This window comes from Ascaphus truei, chromosome 5, assembly GCF_040206685.1.
Source record: "Ascaphus truei isolate aAscTru1 chromosome 5, aAscTru1.hap1, whole genome shotgun sequence".
Lineage (NCBI taxonomy): Eukaryota > Metazoa > Chordata > Amphibia > Anura > Ascaphidae > Ascaphus > Ascaphus truei.
In genome coordinates, this window is record NC_134487.1 from 66,814,358 (window position 1) to 66,827,770 (window position 13,413).

Below are 13,413 nucleotides of genomic sequence, written 5' to 3' on the forward strand. Positions count from 1 at the left end.
GGTATGAGGAGGGGGAGATATTGGGAGATGTGGGGAGTGGAAGGTATGAGGAGGGGGAGATATTGGGAGATGTGGGGAGTGGAAGGTATGAGGAGGGGGAGATATTGGGAGATGTGGGGAGTGAGAGGTATGAGGAGGGGGAGATATTGGGAGATGTGGGGAGTGAGAGGTATGAGGAGGGGGAGATATTGGGAGATGTGGGGAGTGGAAGGTATGAGGAGGGGGAGATATTGGGAGATGTGGGGAGTGGAAGGTATGAGGAGGGGGAGATATTGGGAGATGTGGGGAGTGGAAGGTATGAGGAGGGGGAGATGGGAGATGTGGGGAGTGAGAGGTATGAGGAGGGGGAGATGGGGGATGTGGGGAGTGGAAGGTATGAGGAGGGGGAGATGGGAGATGTGGGGAGTGAGAGGTATGAGGAGGGGGAGATGGGGGATGTGGGGAGTGAGAGGTATGAGGAGGGGGAGATGTGGGGAGTGAGAGGTATGAGGAGGGGGAGATGGGGGATGTGGGAGTGAGAGGTATGAGGAGGGGGAGATGGGGGATGTGGGGAGTGGGAGGTATGAGGAGGGGGAGATGTGGGAGTGGGGAGTGGGAGGTATGAGGAGGGGGAGATGTGGGGAGTGGGGAGTGGGAGGTATGAGGAGGGGGAGATGTGGGGAGTGGGGAGTGGGAGGTATGAGGAGGGGGAGATGTGGGGAGTGGGGAGTGGGAGGTATGAGGAGGGGGAGATGTGGGGAGTGGGGAGTGGGAGGTATGAGGAGGGGGAGATGTGGGGAGTGGGGAGTGGGAGGTATGAGGAGGGGGAGATGTGGGGAGTGGGGAGTGGGAGGTATGAGGAGGGGGAGATGTGGGGAGTGGGGAGTGGGAGGTATGAGGAGGGGGAGATGTGGGGAGTGGGGAGTGGGAGGTATGAGGAGGGGGAGATGTGGGGAGTGGGGAGTGGGAGGTATGAGGAGGGGGAGATGTGGGGAGTGGGGAGTGGGTGGTATGAGGAGGGGGAGATGTGGGGAGTGGGGAGTGGAAGGTATGAGGAGGGGGAGATGTGGGGAGTGGGGAGTGGAGGTATGAGGAGGGGGAGATGTGGGGGAGTGGGGAGTGGAAGGTATGAGGAGGGGGAGATGTGGGGAGTGGGGAGTGGAAGGTATGAGGAGGGGGAGATGTGGGGAGTGGGGAGTGGAAGGTATGAGGAGGGGGAGATGTGGGGAGTGGGGAGTGGAAGGTATGAGGAGGGGAGATGTGGGGAGTGGGGAGTGGAAGGTATGAGGAGGGGGAGATGTGGGGAGTGGGGAGTGGAAGGTATGAGGAGGGGGAGATGTGGGGGAGTGGGGAGTGGAAGGTATGAGGAGGGGGAGATGTGGGGAGTGGGGAGTGGAAGGTATGAGGAGGGGGAGATGTGGGGAGTGGGGAGTGGAAGGTATGAGGAGGGGGAGATGTGGGGAGTGGGGAGTGGAAGGTATGAGGAGGGGGAGATGTGGGGGAGTGGGGAGTGGAAGGTATGAGGAGGGGGAGATGTGGGGAGTGGGGAGTGGAAGGTTTGAGGAGGGGGAGATGTGGGGAGTGGGGAGTGGAAGGTATGAGGAGGGGGAGATGTGGGGAGTGGGGAGTGGAAGGTATGAGGTGGGGGAGATGTGGTGGAGTGGGGGAGTGGGAAGGTATGAGGAGGGGGAGATGTGGGGAGTGGGGAGTGGAAGGTATGAGGAGGGGGAGATGTGGGAGTGGGGAGTGGAAGGTATGAGGAGGGGGAGATGTGGGGAGTGGGGAGTGGAAGGTATGAGGAGGGGGGAGATGTGGGGAGTGGGGAGTGGAAGGTATGAGGAGGGGGAGATGTGGGTGAGTGGGGAGTGGAAGGTATGAGGAGGGGGAGATGTGGGGAGTGGGGAGTGGAAGGTATGAGGAGGGGGAGATGTGGGGAGTGGGGAGTGGAAGGTATGAGGAGGGGGAGATGTGGGGAGTGGGGAGTGGAAGGTATGAGGAGGGGGAGATGTGGGGAGTGGGGAGTGGAAGGTATGAGGAGGGGGAGATGTGGGGAGTGGGGAGTGGAAGGTATGAGGAGGGGGAGATGTGGGGAGTGGGGGTGGAAGGTATGAGGAGGGGGAGATGTGGGGAGTGGGGAGTGGAAGGTATGAGGAGGGGGAGATGTGGGGAGTGGGGAGTGGAAGGTATGAGGAGGGGGAGATGTGGGGAGTGGGGAGTGGAAGGTATGAGGAGGGGGAGATGTGGGGGAGTGGGGAGTGGAAGGTTATGAGGAGGGGGAGATGTGGGGAGTGGGGAGTGGAAGGTATGAGGAGGGGGAGATGTGGGGAGTGGGGAGTGGAAGGTATGAGGAGGGGGAGATGTGGGGAGTGGGGAGTGGAAGGTATGAGGAGGGGGAGATGTGGGGAGTGGGGAGTGGAAGGTATGAGGAGGGGGAGATGTGGGGAGTGGGGAGTGGAAGGTATGAGGAGGGGGAGATGTGGGGAGTGGGAGTGGAAGGTATGAGGAGGGGGAGATGTGGGGAGTGGGGAGTGGAAGGTATGAGGAGGGGAGATGTGGGGAGTGGGGAGTGGAAGGTATGAGGAGGGGGAGATGTGGGGAGTGGGGAGTGGAAGGTATGAGGAGGGGGAGATGTGGGGAGTGGGGAGTGGAAGGTATGAGGAGGGGGAGATGTGGGGAGTGGGGAGTGGAAGGTATGAGGAGGGGGAGATGTGGGGAGTGGGGAGTGGAAGGTATGAGGAGGGGGAGATGTGGGGAGTGGGGAGTGGAAGGTATGAGGAGGGGGAGATGTGGGGAGTGGGGAGTGGAAGGTATGAGGAGGGGGAGATGTGGGGAGTGGGGAGTGGAAGGTATGAGGAGGGGGAGATGTGGGGAGTGGGGAGTGGAAGGTATGAGGAGGGGGAGATGTGGGGAGTGGGGAGTGGAAGGTATGAGGAGGGGGAGATGTGGGGAGTGGGGAGTGGAAGGTATGAGGAGGGGGAGATGTGGGGGAGTGGGGAGTGGTGGAAGGTATGAGGAGGGGGAGATGTGGGGAGTGGGGAGTGGAAGGTATGAGGAGGGGGAGATGTGGGGAGTGGGGAGTGGAAGGTATGAGGAGGGGGAGATGTGGGGAGTGGGGAGTGGAAGGTATGAGGAGGGGGAGATGTGGGGAGTGGGGAGTGGAAGGTATGAGGAGGGGGAGATGTGGGGAGTGGGGAGTGGAAGGTATGAGGAGGGGGAGATGTGGGGAGTGGGGAGTGGAAGGTATGAGGAGGGGGAGATGTGGGGAGTGGGGAGTGGAAGGTATGAGGAGGGGGAGATGTGGGGAGTGGGGAGTGGAAGGTATGAGGAGGGGGAGATGTGGGGAGTGGGGAGTGGAAGGTATGAGGAGGGGGAGATGTGGGGAGTGGGGAGTGGAAGGTATGAGGAGGGGGAGATGTGGGGAGTGGGGAGTGGAAGGTATGAGGAGGGGGAGATGTGGGGAGTGGGGAGTGGAAGGTATGAGGAGGGGGAGATGTGGGGAGTGGGGTGGAAGGTATGAGGAGGGGGAGATGTGGGGAGTGGAAGGTATGAGGAGGGGGAGATGTGGGGAGTGGAAGGTATGAGGAGGGGGAGATGTGGGGAGTGGAAGGTATGAGGAGGGGGAGATGTGGGGAGTGGAAGGTATGAGGAGGGGGAGATGTGGGGAGTGGAAGGTATGAGGAGGGGGAGATGTGGGGAGTGGAAGGTATGAGGAGGGGGAGATGTGGGGAGTGGAAGGTATGAGGAGGGGGAGATGTGGGGAGTGGAAGGTATGAGGAGGGGGAGATGTGGGGAGTGGAAGGTATGAGGAGGGGGAGATGTGGGGAGTGGAAGGTATGAGGAGGGGGAGATGTGGGGAGTGGAAGGTATGAGGAGGGGGAGATGTGGGGAGTGGAAGGTATGAGGAGGGGGAGATGTGGGGAGTGGAAGGTATGAGGAGGGGGAGATGTGGGGAGTGGAAGGTATGAGGAGGGGGAGATGTGGGAGTGGAAGGTATGAGGAGGGGGAGATGTGGGGAGTGGAAGGTATGAGGTGGGGGAGATGTGGGGAGTGGAAGGTATGAGGAGGGGGTTGTGGGGAGTGGAAGGTATGAGGAGGGGGAGATGTGGGGAGTGGAAGGTATGAGGAGGGGGAGATGTGGGGAGTGGAAGGTATGAGGAGGGGGAGCACTGTGGGGAGTGGAAGGTATGAGGAGGGGGGAGATGTGGGGAGTGGAAGGTATGAGGAGGGGGAGATGTGGGGAGTGGAAGGTATGAGGAGGGGGAGATGTGGGAGTGGAAGGTATGAGGAGGGGGAGATGTGGGGAGTGGAAGGTATGAGGAGGGGGAGATGTGGGGAGTGGAAGGTATGAGGAGGGGGAGATGTGGGGAGTGGAAGGTATGAGGAGGGGAGATGTGGGGAGTGGAAGGTATGAGGAGGGGGAGATGTGGGGAGTGGAAGGTATGAGGAGGGGGAGATGTGGGGAGTGGAAGGTATGAGGAGGGGGAGATGTGGGGAGTGGAAGGTATGAGGAGGGGGAGATGTGGGGAGTGGAAGGTATGAGGAGGGGGAGATGTGGGGAGTGGAAGGTATGAGGAGGGGGAGATGTGGGGAGTGGAAGGTATGAGGAGGGGGAGATGTGGGGAGTGGAAGGTATGAGGAGGGGGAGATGTGGGGAGTGGAAGGTATGAGGAGGGGGAGATGTGGGGAGTGGAAGGTATGAGGAGGGGGAGATGTGGGGAGTGGAAGGTATGAGGAGGGGGAGATGTGGGGAGTGGAAGGTATGAGGAGGGGGAGATTGGTGGGGGTGGGAAGGTATGAGGAGGGGGAGATGTGGGGAGTGGAAGGTATGAGGAGGGGGAGATGTGGGGAGTGGAAGGTATGAGGGGGGAGCTGTGGGGAGTGGAAGGTATGAGGAGGGGGAGATGTGGGGAGTGGAAGGTATGAGGAGGGGGAGATGTGGGGAGTGGAAGGTATGAGGAGGGGGAGATGTGGGGAGTGGAAGGTATGAGGAGGGGGAGATGTGGGGAGTGGAAGGTATGAGGAGGGGGAGATGTGGGGAGTGGAAGGTATGAGGAGGGGGAGATGTGGGGAGTGGAAGGTATGAGGAGGGGGAGATGTGGGGAGTGGAAGGTATGAGGAGGGGGAGATGTGGGGAGTGGAAGGTATGAGGAGGGGGAGATGTGGGGAGTGGAAGGTATGAGGAGGGGGAGATGTGGGGAGTGGAAGGTATGAGGAGGGGGAGATGTGGGGAGTGGAAGGTATGAGGAGGGGGAGATGTGGGGAGTGGAAGGTATGAGGAGGGGGAGATGTGGGGAGTGGAAGGTATGAGGAGGGGGAGATGTGGGGAGTGGAAGGTTGAGGAGGGGGAGATGTGGGGAGTGGAAGATATGGGGAGTGGAAGATGTGAGGAGGGGGAGATGTGAGGGAGTGGAAGATATGAGGAGGGGGAGATGTGGGGAGTGGAAGATATGAGGAGGGGGAGATGTGGGGAGTGGAAGATATGAGGAGGGGAAGATATGAGGAGGGGGAGATGTGGGGAGTGGAAGATATGAGGAGGGGGAGATGTGGGGAGTGGAAGATATGAGGAGGGGGAGATGTGGGGAGTGGAAGGTATGAGGAGGGGGAGATGTGGGGAGTGGAAGGTATGAGGAGGGGGGAGATGTGGGGAGTGGAAGGTATGAGGAGGGGGGAGATGTGGGGAGTGGAAGGTATGAGGAGGGGGAGATGTGGGGAGTGGAAGGTATGAGGAGGGGGAGATGTGGGGAGTGGAAGGTATGAGGGAGGGGAGATGTAGGGAGTGGAAGGTATGAGGAGGGGGAGATGTAGGGAGTGGAAGGTATGAGGAGGGGGAGATGTGGGGAGTGGAAGGTATGAGGAGGGGGAGATGTGGGGAGTGGAAGATGTGGGGAGTGGAAGATATGAGGAGGGGGAGATGTGGGGAGTGGAAGATATGAGGAGGGGGAGATGTGGGGAGTGGAAGATATGAGGAGGGGGAGATGTGGGGAGTTGAAGGTATGAGGAGGGGGAGATGTGGGGAGTGGAAGGTATGAGGAGGGGGAGATATGAGATGAGGAGGGGGAGATATGACTGAGGAGATGAGGAGTGGGAGGTATGAGGGGAAGGTACGAGGGGAAGGGGAGTTATGAGGAGGGGGAGATATGACTGAGGAGATGAGGAGGGGGAGATATGACTGAGGAGATGAGGAGGGGAAGGTATGAGGAGATATGGGGAGGGGGAAATATGAGGAGGTGATATGGGGAGGGGGAGATATGAGGAGATGAGGAGGGGAAGGTATGAGGACGGGTAGGTATGAGGAGGGGGAGATGTGTGTGTGTGTGTCAGTCAGTCACTGTGTGCACGTATATTGGGGAGGGAGGTTGAGTGTGGGGAGGGAGAGAAAAATACATGGGGGGGTGTAAGAGGGGGTGGGTAGGAAAGGGTGACTGGGGAGTGTAAGGTGGGGTGAGAGTGAGGTGGTGTGTGAGAAGGGGGGGTTCTCGCAAGGCCGCCGAAATGTGGGTGGGGGGCCTTGGTGGAAACGTTGGTCCTGGGCCCCCGGGAAAGCTATCTGCGGCCCTGCATGGCAGTGATGTCACTGACTGCCACGAGGACAGCAAGAGACCCTATTTTGCAAAGTGTAATGTACATACAAGGTCAGGAATGTCGCCTTTTAAAAATGTCTTAATTTTAATTAATGCCTACATTTTTTTATTTAATTTAAATTTATGTCAATTATTTATTTAATTTTTAATTTGTTTATAATTTTAATTACACATACACACTGTTGCAGGGTATATGCAACTACACACGCGGATTTCTTGACAAGGCTTATTTATTTAGCCTTGTAAAATATACAGCACACAAAACAAAAATAGCTTTCCATCAGCAACAAAAGGAAAATGGCTTTTCTTCAGCAGATAGACAAAACAGTTTCACTTTAGCAGACAGTGTATATGGCAGTTGCCCTTTTCTATGCAGGGGACAGACAGTTCACAATTCATCTACTTTTCTAATCAGACCTTGTATCAGGAAGTCTCTCAGCAGCTTACTCCTCCAACAGCCAGCTCCATGTGTCTACAGCCTGGGTTTTAACACACCTTGATTAGGCAGCTGGGATCCAACTAATTGTCCTGAGGTTCCCAGCTGAAGTTAACCTAGTCAGTGCTGCACTGCAGACTAGACATAGGTTTTCCAGGCATATAAATGGTGGCTTTTATTTACCCTGTCACATTCCTCCCCTGTTAGTGTGTGGCTGGGGCTACGCACGGCTGAAGCCCGACCATCCACCCCTTCTCTAGAAAAGAAGTCAGCATTTGTGTTCTCTTTTCCCGGCCTATGCTGAATCTCAAATGAGAAGGGTTGGAGGGCCATATACCACCTAGTCAATCTAGCATTGGAATCCTTCATGCTATTTAACCACTTCAGTGGAGCATGATCCCGTCATCAAAGTAAAATGGACTCCTGCCAGGTAATGCCTCAAAGTCTCGATTGCCCACTTTACTGCGAGGCACTTTTTCTCAATCACAGAGTAGTTTTTTTCCCTTGGGAACAATTTCCTACTCAGGAAAAGGATAGGATGTTCAACTCCCTCAAACTGTTGTGACAACACTGCCCCTAGCCCTATCTCTGATGCATCTGTTTGCACTATAAAAGGGCTGTTGAAGTCTGGGCTTCTAAGGATGGGACCCCTCTGCTAGACACCTTTTTATGTCCTCAAAGGCTCTCTGACAATCCCTTGAACACACCACTTGTGTAGGGGCACACTTTTTTGTGAGGTCCGTTAAAGGGGCTGCCACTTCCGAATAGTTGGGGATGAACCGCCGGTAGTACCCTGCTAAACCCAGCAGAGAGCGTACCTGCGTTTTTGTTTGGGGGGTCGGAACTTCTTTCAGGGCAACTACCTTGTCGGCTAGTGGCCTTACTTTTCCACCTCCCACTGCATACCCTAAGTATTTGGTTTCCGCTTTACCCAAGGCACATTTCTTAGGGTTGGCTGTGAGCAATGCCCTCTCTTAGAGATTTGAGGACCGCTTTCAGCCTATTTAGATGGGCCCGCCAGTGTTTACTATAAATGACAATGTCATCTAGGTAGGCTACGGCATAAGTACTATGGGGCCTCAGTACCTTATCCATGAGTCTCTGAAATGTGTCTGGGGCTCCATGCAGTTCAAATGGCATTGTCACAAACTGGTATAAACCCATGGGAGTGGCAAAGGCTGTTTTGCATTTGGACTTTTCCTCTAAGGGTATTTGCCAGTATCCTTTTGTCAAGTCCAACATAGATATATATTCCGCGTTACCAAGGGCGTCAATTAATTCGTCCACCCTTGGCATCGGATATGCGTCAAACTTGGATACCGCATTGACCTTTCGGAGGTCACACACAAAATCCTTACCCCTTAAGGGACCATAATTAGTGGACTACACCACTCACTGCATGATTCCTCAATCACTCCTAAGTGTAACATTTCTTGTACCTCCTTCTCTACCAGAGCCCTACGACTTTCAGGCAACCTATAAGGACGGGAACGTATTTATTATATATTTATCTTGCCTTTGGCTGTATCCTCCCCTCCAAATTTCGTCAATATGGCTGCGCGACGTCACATAATGCCCATTGCCATAACAACGAGACGCTCCGTGACGTCACGCGGCATCAAGTTGACATGACAATGGGACGCATTATGGCGCATAGAGGCATCACGTAATAACACATTGTCATGGCAACATGTCACCGCCTGACGTCAGTGTCTCGTTGTCATGGCAACAGGGTGCGTCATGTGATGTAATTTGTTTTAAAAAATTATTTATAAATGTGTCCCGGTTTTTCATTTTGAAAATCTGGTCACCCTATCACTCGCCTGAAAAAAAAGGCACTCACCTACCCCACCCCCAAAAAAATGTAACCCTACTCCCAGTCTCACACCCTCTCGCTGTCGAGTGCTTTCCGGCGGCGGGGTGTGGCAGCTCCCAGCATTCTCCTGAAAATCCCATGAAAACTGCGTGGCGTCAAATGACGCCGTGTTGCTATGACAACGAGACACGTGCGACATCACAACGTCATGTAACATAAGTATATATTGCTTGTTAGTATCTGTAAACACCATAACGTTTGTTCTGGGTGGTGAGGGATACATTTTCTCACTGAAAAAGTGTCCTTATAAATTATTTATATTTGGTAATTTAAATTCAGTTATTCTAGTTATGCTTAGCAGGGCTGCCAACAGCGGTGGACAAAGGGCACTGGCGTCCCGGGCCCCATGGGTCAGGGGGGGCCAGCCACCCGGGCCCCCTGCGTGGCAGGGCGCAAGTTAATTAAAAAAAAAAAAAACTCTGCGTCGCCGGGTCTCACTGTTGGCAGCGCCGGAAGTAGGGTGGGTTAAGCTTCCGGCGCGCCGGCTTGAGAGGGAGGCCCGGCCCGCGCAGCATTGGGAGACAGGTTCAGCGGGGCCGGCGGCAACTGCTGTAACCAGTTGCCGGGCCACTCGCAGCACTGCCACCTCCTCCCACCCCCCCCCCCGCCGCAGCCACCGGGCCGTTACGCTACCCCTCCTCCCCACCGCCCCCTTCTTCCCCACCGGGCCGTCCCGACATCCCCCCCTCGCAGCATCGGGCCAGCATCAGCCCCAACACCGCAGCACACACGTTGCGTGCCTGCAGCGGGGCTGGCGGCAACCGCTGTGACCAGCCGCCGGGCCCCCCGCTGTACCGCCACCCCCCCAGCAGGACAGGGCCCGCCACCACCCGCAGCTGCTGGACACCCCCCGCAGCCGCCGGACACCCCCCCGCAGCCGCCAGACACCCCCCCCGCAGCCGCCAGACACCCCCCCCGCAGCCGCCGGACACCCCCGTACTGGCCTCCCCCCAGCATCGGCCCCCCGCAGCATCGCCCCCCCAGCACCGCCGCCACTGGCACCCCCCCTGCAGGTAAGTCTGATATATATATATATATATATATATATATAGAGTGGTATTTTTTATATGTATTGGGGGGCTTGAGGTATTTGTTATATGGATTGGAGATTATATATATATACATACATACATACAGATATATATAGAGAGAGAGAAAGAGAGAGAGAGAGAGAGAGAGAGAGAGAAAGAGAGAGAAAGAGAGAGAAAGAGAGAGAAAGAGAGAGAAAGAGAGAGAGAAAGAGAGAGAGAAAGAGAGAGAGAAAGAGAGAGAGAAAGAGAGAGAGAGAGAGAAAGAGAAAGAGAAAGAGAGAAAGAGAGAAAGAGAGAAAGAGAGAGAAAGAGAGAAAGAGAGAAAGAGAGAAAGAGAGAAAGAGAGAAAGAGAGAAAGAGAGAAGAGAGAAAGAGAGAAAGAGAGAAAGAGAAAGAGAGAGAGAGAGAGAGAGAGAGAGAGAGATACCTAGATATCTATCTATCTATATAGATATATATCTATCTTTCTTACTGGGAATGTGTGTGTGTGTGTAAATATTATATATATATATATGTATTGGGTGGGTGGGGTTTTTGTATGCATTTGGAGGGGGAGGTTGTATATACTTGGGGGGTGGGGATTTAAAAAAAAAAGTATTTGGGGGTGGGAAGTTTTTTGCATTGGGTGGGAAGTTTTTTGGTATATATCTTGTGGGGGGAATTGTGTGTGGGGGGGCGGAATGAGTGAGCGTGAGGTAATTGACGGAGGGAGAGGAGAGGGGGTGAGTGAGGAAAAGGGGCGAGTAAGATTGAGAAGCAGGGGAGAGAAATACATGCGAGGCGGGAGAGTGAGATGGGGTATTGTATTGAATTGTATTGTATGTCTTTATTTATATAGCGCCATTAATGTACATAGCGCTTCACAGTAGTAATACATGTGGTAATCAAATAAATAACAGAGCATGGGAATAAGTGCTTTAGACATAAAAGTAACATTAAGGAAGAGGAGTCCCTGCCCCGAGGAGCTTACAGTCTAATTGGTAGGTAGGGAGAACGTACAGAGACAGGAGGGAGTTCTGGTAAGTGCGTCTGCAGGGGGCCAAGCTTTATGTATCATGTGTTCAGAATATCCACAGTGCTATTCATATGCTTCTTTAAGCAAGTGTGTCTTAAGGTGGGTCTTAAAGGTGGATAGAGATGGTGCTAGTCGGTACTGAGGGGAAGGGCATTCCAGAGGTGTGGGGCAGTCAGTGAAAATGGTTTAAGGTGGGTGAGGGCTTTAGATACAAAAGGGGTAGAAAGAAGACATCCTTGAGAAGAACGCAAGAGTCTGGATGGTGGATAACGAGAAATTAGGGCTGAGATGTAAGGAGGGGCAGAAGAGTGTAAAGCTTTAAAAAGTGAGGAGAAGAATGGAGTGTGAGATGCGGGATTTGATCGGAAGCCAGGGGAGGGATTTCTGGAGGGGAGACGAGGAGAAAGATTTAGGAAACAGTAGAGTGATTCTGGCAGCAGCGTTTAAGATAGATTGTAGGGGAGACAGGTGAGAGGCAGGAAGGCCGGACAGCAGGAGGTTACAGTAATCAAGACGGGAGAGAATGAGGGCCTGAGTCAGAGTTTTAGCAGTCGAGCAACAGAGGAAAGGGCGTATCTTTGTTATATTGCGGAGGAAAAAGCGACAAGTTTTAGAAATGTTTTGAATGTGAGGGGCGAATGTGAGAGAGGAGTCGAGTGTGACCCCTTCGGCAGCGTGCTTGGGGTACTGGGTGAATGATCGTAGTTCCAACAGTAATGTGGAAGGAGGTAGTAGGGCCAGGTTTGGGAGGAAGTATGAGGAGCTCTGTTTTAGACATGTTGAGTTTAAGGCGGCGGAGGGCAATCCAGGATGATATAGCAGAGAGTCATTCAGAAACTTTGGTTTGTACAGCAGGTGTAAGGTCGGGTGTTGAAAAGTATATTTGTGTGTCGTCAGCATAGAGGTGATAATTAAACCCAAAAGATGTTATTAGGTCACCTAGAGAGAGTGTGTACAGAGAAAAGAGAAGAGGTCCCAGGACAGAGCCCTGGGGTACCCCCACAGAGAGATCAATAGAGGAGGAGGAGGTGTTAGCAGAAGAGACACTGAACGAACGATGGGAGAGGTAGGATGAGATCCAGGATAGAGCTTTGTTTCGAATACCAAGAGTATGGAGAATGTGAAGGAGAAGAGGGTGGTCCACGGTGTCAAATGCTGCAGAGAGGTCGAGTAATATGAGCAGAGTGTAATGACCTCTGTCTTTGGCAGCATGGAGGTCGTCAGTAATTTTAGTGAGGGCTGTTTCCCTGGAGTGAACAGTGCGGAAGCCAGATTGTAGAGGGTCTAGGAGAGAATAGGTGTTGAGAAAATGGAGCAAGCGAGAGAATACAAGACGTTCAAGGAGTTTAGAGGCAAAAGGCAGGAGGGAGACAGGCCGATAGTTAGAAAGACAGGTAGGGTCAAGCTTGCTGTTTTTGAGTAATTATATGACTGTTGCATGTTTGAAGGAGGATGGAAAGGTTCCAGAGCAGAGGGAGGAGTTTAAAATGTGTGTGAGCGTAGGGATTATAGTAGGGGCAAGAGGTTTTAGGAGATGGGAGGGAATGGGGTCAAGAGGGCAAGTGGTAGAGGGAGAAGAGGCGATCAACAGTGACACATCCTCCTCTGAGACAGTGTTAAAAGAGTCAAGGAAGGCAGGAGGAGAGTTAGGAAGCGGTGTAGGATGGGAGGAAGAAATAGAGGGGATGTTCTGACGTATGGATTGCGACTGAAGGGAGAGAAATACATGGGATGGGGGGGGGAAGAGAGGGTGCTCGTAAGGTGTTAAATGGGGAGGGGGGGGTGGTGGGAAATACCGCCGACAGGGGGGTGGGGGGGAGGGCCTGCTTAAAATGTTTGTCCCAGGCCCCACAATTTCTGTTGGCGGCCCTGATACTTAAAGGTGAAAATGTTGAAATATCAGTTATGCCTCCTCTTCCCTTCTAAAATCCAGTCTCCTAAGATCTTGAATGTAAAAGGCTAAAAAAGAAGATCACATCTTTCTACTGACAACTCATCAGGACTAGTGCAAACAGGGTTTTTATCTGCCCCCAACACTGTTGAAAACTTTAAAGCATCAATTATGCCCAAAACTGAAATAGATTTGATTGATTTTGCAGTATTCAAACTAAAGAGACCTTCAAAGCTCCAGCCCTTTCAGCTCCAGGGACCCCAGTCAGTGGCAGATTTCCCATTAGGCCTAGGCCTAAGGGGGCGGCAAAAATGTATTCGAATCTAAGACGCACCCCGATTTCAGACGTGAAAATCAGGAAAAAGGTGCATCTTAAAATCGAGGAAATACAGTATATATATAAGCAGGGGGTCTCTGGAGCTGAACCATGTTAATTTCAGCTCTGGGGACCCTCTGCTTCCCAAGATACTTACTTCTCTAGGGGGTGCCAGTATCTCTCTCCTGTTTAAATATCCCTCATCAAGTGGGCCAATAAGGAGCCACAAGGGGTGACGTCACAGCTTCCTATTGGCCTTGCAGGACACTGGACATTTAAGCCTCCATG